This window comes from Canis lupus, chromosome 16 (genome assembly GCF_003254725.2).
Source record: "Canis lupus dingo isolate Sandy chromosome 16, ASM325472v2, whole genome shotgun sequence".
NCBI lineage: Eukaryota > Metazoa > Chordata > Mammalia > Carnivora > Canidae > Canis > Canis lupus.
In genome coordinates, this window is record NC_064258.1 from 26,036,518 (window position 1) to 26,046,912 (window position 10,395).

The following is a 10,395-nucleotide window of genomic DNA, read 5'->3' on the forward strand; positions in this document are numbered from 1 at the left end:
CACCAAATACTGGCTCTTCCTGGGTATTTGTGATCTTGGCAAATTACTTATCCTCAATCTTCTCAATTTTGGATTAGGAATAGCAATGGGATCTACCTCCTAAGAATGCTATGAGCATTAAATGAGATAATACATGTAAAGTTCTTAGCACAGTGTCCAGCACTGAGTTAATAAAATATGCACAAACAATAATAAAAATGGTAACAATAATAATAATATCAGAAATGAGCCAACAACTCAGATGTCACAATGCAGCAAGTGATGAGGATTATGTGAAGAGCACAGCTAGTATGAGTTAAAGTCTTACTGCTTAAGAGGGGTTGTATGGATAAGAAGCATTGGTATACCATGAAGGCCTGTTAGAAATGCAGGAACTCAGGCCCCACTCCAGATGCATCAGAATCTGTGTTTTATTGGGCACTTTCCTGAGGTGATCTGCCACCATATTAAAGTTTGAGGATCATGGGACACCTGGGTGGCTCAGGGGTTGAGTGTCTGCCTTTAGCTCAGGGTGTGATCCCGGTTCTATGATGGAGTCCTGCATCAGGCTCCCTGAGAGGAGCTTGCTTCTCCCTCTGCCTATATCTCTGTCTCTCTGTGTGTCGCTCATGAATAAATAAATAAAATCTTTAAAAATAAATAAAAATAAAGTTTGAGGATCATGTTCAAAGATATCAGAAGAAGAGTGAACAGGATGAGACAGGATGGATGAGATCATAAGTTTTCAAACTTTTTGGTATCAGAACTCGTTCCCTGTCTTAAACATTACTGAGACCAGAGACCTTTATTTATATGTTTTGCTTATCTGTTTAGTGTCTAACAATAAAAGACAGCTGGATTCTCATATGTGCTTCAACATTCAATCTATTCTACGATGTTATTTTGGTTGAAGTATATAAAGAAAGTTTAGCTTCACATAAATATGTAGCTTAGAAAGGTAGGAGTATTTTAATACTCTTTTCAGATAACTGTGAATATTTTCTTTTGATCTTTCCCCTATAAAATTCTATGAGTAGTAGCTTCTTAAACTTGTGAAATATACAATGAGCCAACATTTGGAAGAGTTGGATAACTCAGTGAATTAATATTTTCCAGGTGACCGATGCATGCAGCTGTTCAACCAGAACATAGACGAAAGATCCATTCAAAGCAGACTAATAGGTTTTAATGTAAGAATCTGAACATAGATTGATGGATTCTAGTCTATATGGACTAACGGATTTTAATGTACCAGTACCAGAAATGCATTGCACAAGAGGTTTTCCTTGAGCAGAAGACCTTTACATGTACTTCCTATTTCTTTACATAGAATAATAAAAAGAAATACAGGTACTTAAGTGTCAAAATTAGTCAAACCAATAATTTCTATTATTTCACTCAGTGCATTCATTAAGTGAAACAATGCACAGTGGTGAGAAAATGGCAATGGTATGGTTTGGGACCACTGTCCTGATTAATGCTAGGCAGTTTTACCCATCACTGTTTTTGCAACATCAGTGCAAATTTTAACAGTGCAAAAAGTAAAGAAGATCTTAGCACTATTGGATGTGAGGGCTATCTGGCTGCGACATCTGTCACCCCATTGATCGCCACAGTTGATTCCGCTGATCTGGCTGGCTAGGCGGGTGTCCCCTTCCTCCCTCACCGCTCCATGTGCTTCCCTCCCGACGCTGCACGCTCGGTCGAAGAGGACGACCATCGTCCATAGAGGAGGACCGTTCTTCCGTCAAGGGTATAGGAGTAGCTGCGCTCCCCTGCTAGAACCTCCAAAACAAGCTCTCAAGATCTTAGCACTATTGTAAAAATAGTTTTGACCTCTCAGATGGCCTTGAAAGGATCATGGAAACCATAAGAGCCTTTGGACTATATTTTGAGAACTATTATATTAGAATACTGGAAGATAGTGGTTAGGTAAGCGGTTAGGCATACTAGAAAGGTAATTTTGCCAATGGATGTCTGGAAATAGGGGTAAGCAAAGTGGATCCTACCAATCTACATGAAGCAGAACTCATCCAATTCAGAAATTGCTGCTTGACCTGCTGTATTTTGCCCCTAAAAACAGAGGTGTTTACATAAAGGACACTGTCCTTTTAGCTTGTTTAGTGAACCAGCCCCAGTGAAGCAGTCTCAACTTCGACTGGTCCACAGTTTGCTAAGTGAACTTGAAAATCTGGGCAATTGATTAAAATTCAAAGAGAAGACAACATGGATAAATCCCTTCTGCCATTATGTTTAACTGAAGATATTTCACTTTTTTTTTTTAAAGAGGAAGATATAATTTATTATTTTAGTTATTTTTTAAAGATTTATTTATTTATTGAGAGAGAGCATGTGTATGTGTGAATGGGGGAGAGGCAAGAGAGAAACTCAAGCAGACTCCCTGACAATCATGGAGTCCCATTTAGGGCTCCATCTCATGACCCTGAGATCATGGCTTGAGCTGAAATCAAGACTTGGGTGTTTAACCAACTGAGCCACCCGGGCACCCCTTTTTTTGCTATTTTTAAAACAGATTGCCACCTTAGTTTTATAATAAATGATATTTTTCCAAATGAATTACACTCTCCTCCAATACCCAAGGGATTGAGAATACTATTAGTAATTTTTATTTTATAAACTTCAGAGAAAATGTTTATTGTTTGGCAAAGGTATTAGATTCAAGATTGCAAGTCATCTTGGTTTCTAAACATAAAATTATCATCATGTATTTAGAGGTTTATACTGTTGACCACAGGGGACATAAAGTAGGCTAGAATACAAATCCCAGTGCTTTGGCTTTTCTGTCCCTAAATATTACCCAAAGATAGGAAGATACTACAAAACACCAACAAAATGAAAACAATCTCTTAAAGAATCTACCTCATGGCTAGGAGTTACCCATTGACATTGATTAGTAACTGTGAGGTCTGCCCTATGGAGACTAGCAAGCAGGATAAAAATACAGTAGCCCGAGGAGGTAAGGATCCCTGGGACTTCTCTCACCAGAAGGTTGTGGCCACCTTCAACGTCAGGTTGTAGCCTCCAACCCGAACCTTCCAGGAACCAGGTGTAGTGCAGCTTGATCTCCCCTGCTCCTCCAAGAGTCAAACTCTGCAGATCAAACTCACATCAGCACCTGAGTTACCTGTGTGATTAGTCCTGTGCCATCTGGCTTGATGGCTACTCGAGAAAGTGTGTTACTTAGAAATGTACAGTGAGGTACCTTCTCATCCAGATGAGGCTTTCATAGCTTACGCCTGGGGCTGCTCTCATTTTCTCTAAAATAGACTTTAAGAGATGCTTGGCTGCTTAAAACCATTAGTGAAAATAACTCACAGGAGGACTTTAGAGCTAACATAGCTGAACATGCCATTAGAGCCCTATTCAGAATCCTGCTCTGTGTGCTTTTTATTTCCCAACCTGACTTAGGTGTTTTACTACTTGTATTCAGAGGGGTGTAAAAAATAATCTTTTCTCAGATTATAAATCAATATCGATCTATTTTAGATATATTGCAAAATTACCAAAAAATGAAGAAAAATTAAATTTTCTTTTAATTTTCTACTAATAGAAATTATGTGAAATTTGGAAATGAGACATAAATATGGGTGGTGCATCCTTTAAACATCAGATGAGGGCAATGGCCTGCCCAAGGATTCTCCAGAACCAATAAAAATATGGTGTGGACAACTGTATTATTTTAATTTCTAATAGCCATACTTAAAAAAGCTAAAAATCAACTGGTAAAATTAATTTTTATAATATAATTTATTTAACCTAATATATAAAAAATACTATCAATTTTATATGTAATTCATATAAGAAATGATAAATGAGATGTTTTATATTATTTTATTGTACTAAGTCTGTGAAATCTGGGATGTATTTTGTACTTGCAGCACATCTCAGTTTGGGCTGGCTTATTTCAAGTGTTCAAAAGCCACATGTGATTAGTGACCGCCATATTGGACTGCATAGATAAAGGGAAAGTTACTTTGTTCAACTCAACTGTTTATTTTTGATTCAAGTTCCCAGTCTTAGTGAAATCACAAGTTAACTTGTAGGTTTTTGTCCAGTAGCGATCCGAATAGCTTCTGTCCCATAGGAAAAATAACATCACTAGCCATTTTGTGTTGTAGAATATTAACCAGTTTTGTCTCAAGCCAGATGATTATATCCTACATTCCTTTGTTAAATTGCCTATAAATATCTTAAACATTCTTCTAAAACATTCTTTGAACCAGTCTTAGTATCTTACTGGTTCCCTCATTACTTTATAAATTGAACAAAATGTTGTTCGTATGTTCATTTTATATTTTTATGAATCATGAATTTTACCTTGTTGAAAATCCTACTTTAGCAATTCCACTCCCAGAACCACTGTTGCTATCTCTGATTCTGTCTGTAGATCTATCTATGTAATATACATTTCACGTAAAATCTCCATCATCTCACTTTCTGCTGATATAAGTATTGAAAACATTGCATTAAGTAAGCATATATCCATTTTTGCTGGTCTGAGATCCAAGAATTTCATAATATCTGTTCAAGATTTATTTTTATTTTTTTTTATTTTTTTTCTGTTCAAGATTTTTGATATACCCATTACCAAATTATCGTTCTGAAATGCTTTGTCACAAACATTCTTATTACCAGATCATAAAAGTGCCTGATTCCTTACTGTTTAGAAAACTCTGCAAAAATTGACAATATCTGCTCTCCCTTTCTTGTCTCAGTTTTAGTGAGAAATAATTGACATATGTTGTGCAGTTCTCCCTTTTTTTTTTTTTAAGATTTTATTTATTTATTCATGAGAGACAGACAGAGAGAGAGAGAGAGAGAGGAACAGACACAGGCAGAGGGAGAAGCAGGCTCCATGCAGGGAACCCAACACGGGACTCAATCCGGGGTCTCCAGGATCATACCCTGGGAAGAAGGCCGCACTAAACCGCTGAGCCATCCAGACTGCCCAGCTCTCTCTTTTTTTAAATCTAGAATTAACTTCTTATTACAGTGGCTGAAATTTTCAGAACACTGAGTAAAATGTTCATCATAATAATAGCAGTAAAAGGAGCTTTCTTGTTTTTATGTCTGACTTATAAACAATACCATGAACATTTTCATCATGAGGTGAGATGATAGCTATTGTTTTGTGATTTTTTTTTATCATACTAAAGATATTTTTCTCTACTCCTGTTTTACTATTTTAAAAAATTTTGGAATAAAATTTGAACTCTATCAACTGTATATTTATCCTTTGATCTACTAATATTATAAATTATGTTCATAGGTATTCTAGCATTTATTTAACCATATGTTCTTTTTTTTCTTAAGATTGTATTTATCTGACAGAGAGAGAGAACATAAGCAGAGGGAGCATCAGGCACAGGAAGAGGGAGAAGTAGGCTCCTGCAGAGCAAGGTGCCAGATGCAATGTGGTGTTGTATTAGAGGATCCTGGGATCATGACCTGGGCGGAGTTGAAGGCAGACATTAACCCACTGAGCCACCCAGGCACCCCTGACATATGTTTTTATATTAAATCTTACTCAATAAAGTATATTATTCTTGTAACACATTGGTTTCCTGATACATTAATATATTGATAAATTTAATAAGCTATTATTTTTTAGTATATTTGGCATCTACATTCACAAGTGACACTGGTTTAAATGTTTTATTTTAAAACAATTTAAACAGATTTTAATATCAGACTCATACTAAAATGAAATTTAAAGTCTTTCTTTTGAATCTTTGGGAACCATTTAAATGGTAATAGGTAATGGTAGGGATTGTCTATTTCCTAAACATTTGAAATAACTATCTTAGAAAGCCAACTGACATCTTTCCTAGAGGTTATTCTTTCATAAACTTCAAAAATTTCTTTCACATTTTTAGTCTATTCCAATTTTTTCCTGTACTTGAGTCATATAAAAATACTTAAATATAGTTAAATTTCATTAAGATTTCTAATTTGAGTACTGAAATCATATATATGTATCTATATGTGGAGAGATACATATATATAGAGAGAGAGATATACACTCACATACACCCACACACATCGAGGTATGTATATATATAAAATATATTATATACTATATATAGTATATATAAAACTGTACATGCATATATATAGATGTGTATATATTTGTATATAAGCATTATGTATGTAAATGTATTTTATAATAGTTCTATATTCCTATCTTCTTTCTTAATTTTTAAATTAAATTAGCCAGAGATGTGTTATTTTTACATGATAGAACATCTACTTTTCATCAAAATTCATTAGTTTTTAAACTTTCTCTGATGTCACCGTTTTGGTTATTTTTCCTTCTGAGGCCAACAGGAAGCCACTGAAGAGTTTTAAGCAGAAGAGTGGCCAGCAGAGGTCTGTGCTCTGGAGATCGTGGAGTCATGGGTAGGAAGAGCAGCACACAGGCAGCTGTGACCTCCAGGGCCCTCTGTTGGGCGGGAGAGACCCAGGGATTGGATGTGGGCCAGGCCAGGAGGATAACTGACTCAGCTGTCCTATAAAGCCATTCCTGATGGGAAGCTGCAGTGTGGGGAGCAGCAGTATTAGAGGATGTTGCCTGATGATTCAGTCCAAGCTCAATATCCTAGATATTCACAGCATAACTGACACTTTCTGAATACAATGAGGCAGACATAATGGTTTGTTGAGGTAAGAAGTTAGCCAAGACCTAGGATTAAGAGGCAAACCCCTCCACCCACCATAAGGGTGCTGGGATATGGCAACAGGACTGTCACAGAAAGTCATACAGTCTGTGCATGCACAACCCCAAGGAGTCTGATTCCCACAAAGAGGATCCCTTGGAATCCTCTATTTCTGTGGGCACCACTGGTCTGGAAATCTGAATAGGACCCCAGTCCCATTAAGCAGCTGAAGATAGAAGAGGCACTTCAGGCAGAAATCTGTACATATTAACTGGGTCCACTTGGCAAGGGTAGGGGGGCAGTTGCAGATCAAAAGATATCAGGCAGTCCTGGGTTTGCCCCAGGAACCTGGGCCCACTGTGTGGGAGACTAAATTCCAGACTCTACCTGCAATCACCAGGAGATTCTTCTTGTACTCTAAGATCTGGCATAGGCCCAGAAATGGGTTCAGCTGGTAAACGTGAGTGAAAAAGGCCATGATTAATGGCATGAAAGGGAAGAAGAGACCACTTTCCTCAAGATCCTGCTCCTCCTATACCTTGTCGAGAAGCTGCATGCTTTCTTTTCCTTCTTCCTTTCTTCACATAGCTTCTCCCACTCATCCTTCTCCTTTGCCCATGTCTTCGTCTGACAACTGATGCCCCATGCCCTATGGTTGTCTCTTAATGCTAATGAAGTCATCAAGCTCTGGTTTCCACCTCAGGAGAAGGAATGCCAAGCTGATGTACCTGTGCACTTGAGAGCAGGGCTGCCCAGAGACTAGTTTCAAGACATTTGTCTGCCACAGAACAATGGCATCTGCTGCTGGGAAGAAATTAAAGCTACTGCTAAGTAGAGCAGCACAAGCACATAATAGTCTTGTTGAACCAGGGAGGGTATTTGATAGTAATGGCTGGGAAGCCAGGACTGATAAGGTCTTCACCCAGATTGCCTGCAATCCCAAAGCAGCTGGCTGTGCAGCTGCCGTGGAGTCTGGCACACTCCACACTGCTGGACGCCGAAGAGCACACTCAGGTGTTGGGGAAAATCCAAAAAGGCAGGAAACAGCTTGACCAGGACAAGCTCTCCCTGCATATCAAAGTGGGGCTGCTAAAAGAAAAATCTGGGAAGGGACAATATTGAGGACAGGGGAATAGTTTAACCAAACTGGCTGTAGTGAGATCAAAAACAGGATATGAATCAGATGTGACAACCTTTCCCATTAACACAGGACCCTTGCCAAGTAAAATAACCCTCACGAATTGGCTAAAAACCCCACAGCAGGGCAACTGACCTCTTGGTCATTTGGCAGTCGCAGAAGCTAAAAACTAGCTCCAATTAAATTTTAAAATAAGACAAAAAACATTGTAACAAACATTATTATTTCTCTGAGGCAAAGGCTTCTATTTTCCCCTTTGATGACCTTGGAACAATGAATGACTGAGTTCTCCCTGAAGAGGATCAACCATGAAACTTCAGACTTCACTGCCACGGCCCTGTTCCCTCCAGGCTTCCAGCCAGGGTGGAAAGGCTCTGAGGCTCTTGGGCTCTGGCATCAAACGGTGGTGCAGGAGGGAGCGCAAAACCTAACTTTGATTATCAATATCCCCACATGTTAGCTATACAACTTTGGTCTAATCACTTACTCACCCCAACATCATTTTGTTTGTTTAAAGAGATAAGAACAATGGTGTATATCTCATAAGGCTTATAAGAGGGTTAATTGGAAAAAAATCTATGTGAATGCACTCTGTACAGTACCCAGACAATTTCAGGGAGTCAAGCAAACATTAATTCATTTCATCTTCCCTATTAAAAATCTCCATATCCCCAGAAATGAACACAGCATTTGGAATACAGTACAGATTCAATATATGGATATGTAGCTGAGCATACTGAACAACATGAACGGTGTTCTCTAACAAACCGTGACCATTTCTGAATATGCTGTGATTATTTAGTCTGCTAGGAAAACAAGAGTGCACAATTGAACTTTACTTATTCATTCAAAAATACATCTTGGTTTTGTCTGCTTTGCATTATATACTATGCTAAGCTTAGGAGATGTAGCAGTGAAAAAGATAAACATGGTCCCTAACGGTGTCACTCAGGATGCTCGTTTCCATGTAACAGAACATCCAGCTCCAAGTGACTTAAATAATAAAAATGGATTGTTACCTTACATAACTGGGAAAGCTGAAGACAAAGCCAGCTTCAGGGGTGGTTTGTTTCGACAACCCACTGAGATCACAGCAGACCCTGTTTCTTTCCATCTCTGCCTTCTGCAGTGTCTGCCATATAAGGCTGGTTGCTGTGAAGGTTGTAAGATGGCCGTCAAGGTTACACACTTTCTCTTCCATATGCAGAAGTTTCCATATTCTGGAGCCTCCCTGTCAATCTCTCTTTGTGTCTCACTGGTGTTAACTGAGTCATACATGTCCCTGAAAATACAATAGAAGAGATTGGATCTTGCTGGTGAGTAGAGGCCTGAGCCACAGGCCCCACTCTAGAGCTGGAACATAGTCATCCAAAGACAAATACTATGAGCTGAGAGCAAGTACTAGAGACATCCAGTAAATCCAAGGTGGGCATGAAGAGGAGTGGGCTGCCACTGGAGGTAACTACCACTGCGGTCATGTGCATGTCCCCACAGAGCTTCCTGTCAGCTTTGGCAACTTTGGAAAGTTGACTTTTTAAGAAGAAAAATTAAATTTTTGTGCTGCTTTCCTGAGAAGAAGTGTGTATCAAGGATGAATAATGTCATTTCACATTTAATCATAGAGTCATTTAATAAATTGAATAGCTAATATGTTCAATAAATGGTGCTAGGCTCTGTGAGACATAGAGAAAAAAATGCATAATTAAAGCCACAATGATCAAGAAGCCAACCATATAATCGACAAAATATTTTATTCACTTTTGAAATGACAAATAACCATGTGGTAAGGGCCCAGTAATGGAGCCAACATTCATTTGTGTAGGTGTGTGTGTTTCAAATTTTGACATGCCTAAAAATCACTTGGAGTGCTTGTTAAAAAAGATTTTAACCTAGCAATTCGCTTCAGTGATCTGAGATGGAGCCCAGGAGCCTTATTTTATTTAATTAATTTTTTTTAACTAACATTTATCAATGATTGCAGCAAGGAAGTAGGAGGGATTGAAGGGCTACTGTGGTCAGGCAGGGCTCCATGAAGCAAGTAATATACGGCATAAAGTAGTTTTGTGCAGGGAACGTCAATAGAGTTCTCTCGATTCTGTGAGGAGAACATAGGCTTTGGTTTCCTATTATTCATTGCAACATGCCCAACACTTAGAACAGTGCCTTCTCCAGGGTAGACCTCTAATGGAAGGAAATGAATGAGTTTACCAATGGGTATTTTTCATGTTGGAATGGAGTGGAGAGATAGCAGAAATAGGAAGATGAGTTCATTGTCATGATCTTTACATGAGATAATATGGGTGTGGCCTGGAGGAGACAAAAAGAAAGGAAGAAATTGCTATCGAAAAGCCCTTCAACAAAGTTACGGTTACTCAGCAGATAACTTATACTCCATAGAAAAGTTGGCAGAAGGTTAAAGAAAGTGTGAATGGATGAGATAAAGAAACCAGCCTCTCCCATTAGAATGTTACCATATTTCACTCTTGTTGATATGAGAGAGGAAAGGGAATTACATGGGAAGACAGGAGACTAGCTTCAGAGTTGCTACTCAGCAGCTGTGTGACCTCGAGGAAATCCCTTCCCTTCTTAGGAGCAATTTCC

At 38.5% G+C, this 10,395-nt stretch overlaps 1 long non-coding RNA gene across 1 annotated transcript in view; it reads left to right on the forward strand.

The window, feature by feature from the left end:
• Positions 1–5,493, forward strand: part of LOC125752624 (uncharacterized) — a 29,720-nt gene extending 24,227 nt beyond the window's left edge. Inside the window, exon 3 of the long non-coding RNA XR_007402587.1 lies at positions 1,096–5,493. This is a non-coding gene — a long non-coding RNA (uncharacterized LOC125752624). The remainder of the gene's footprint in view (positions 1–1,095) is intronic.
• The last annotated feature ends 4,902 nt before the right edge of the window (positions 5,494–10,395 follow it).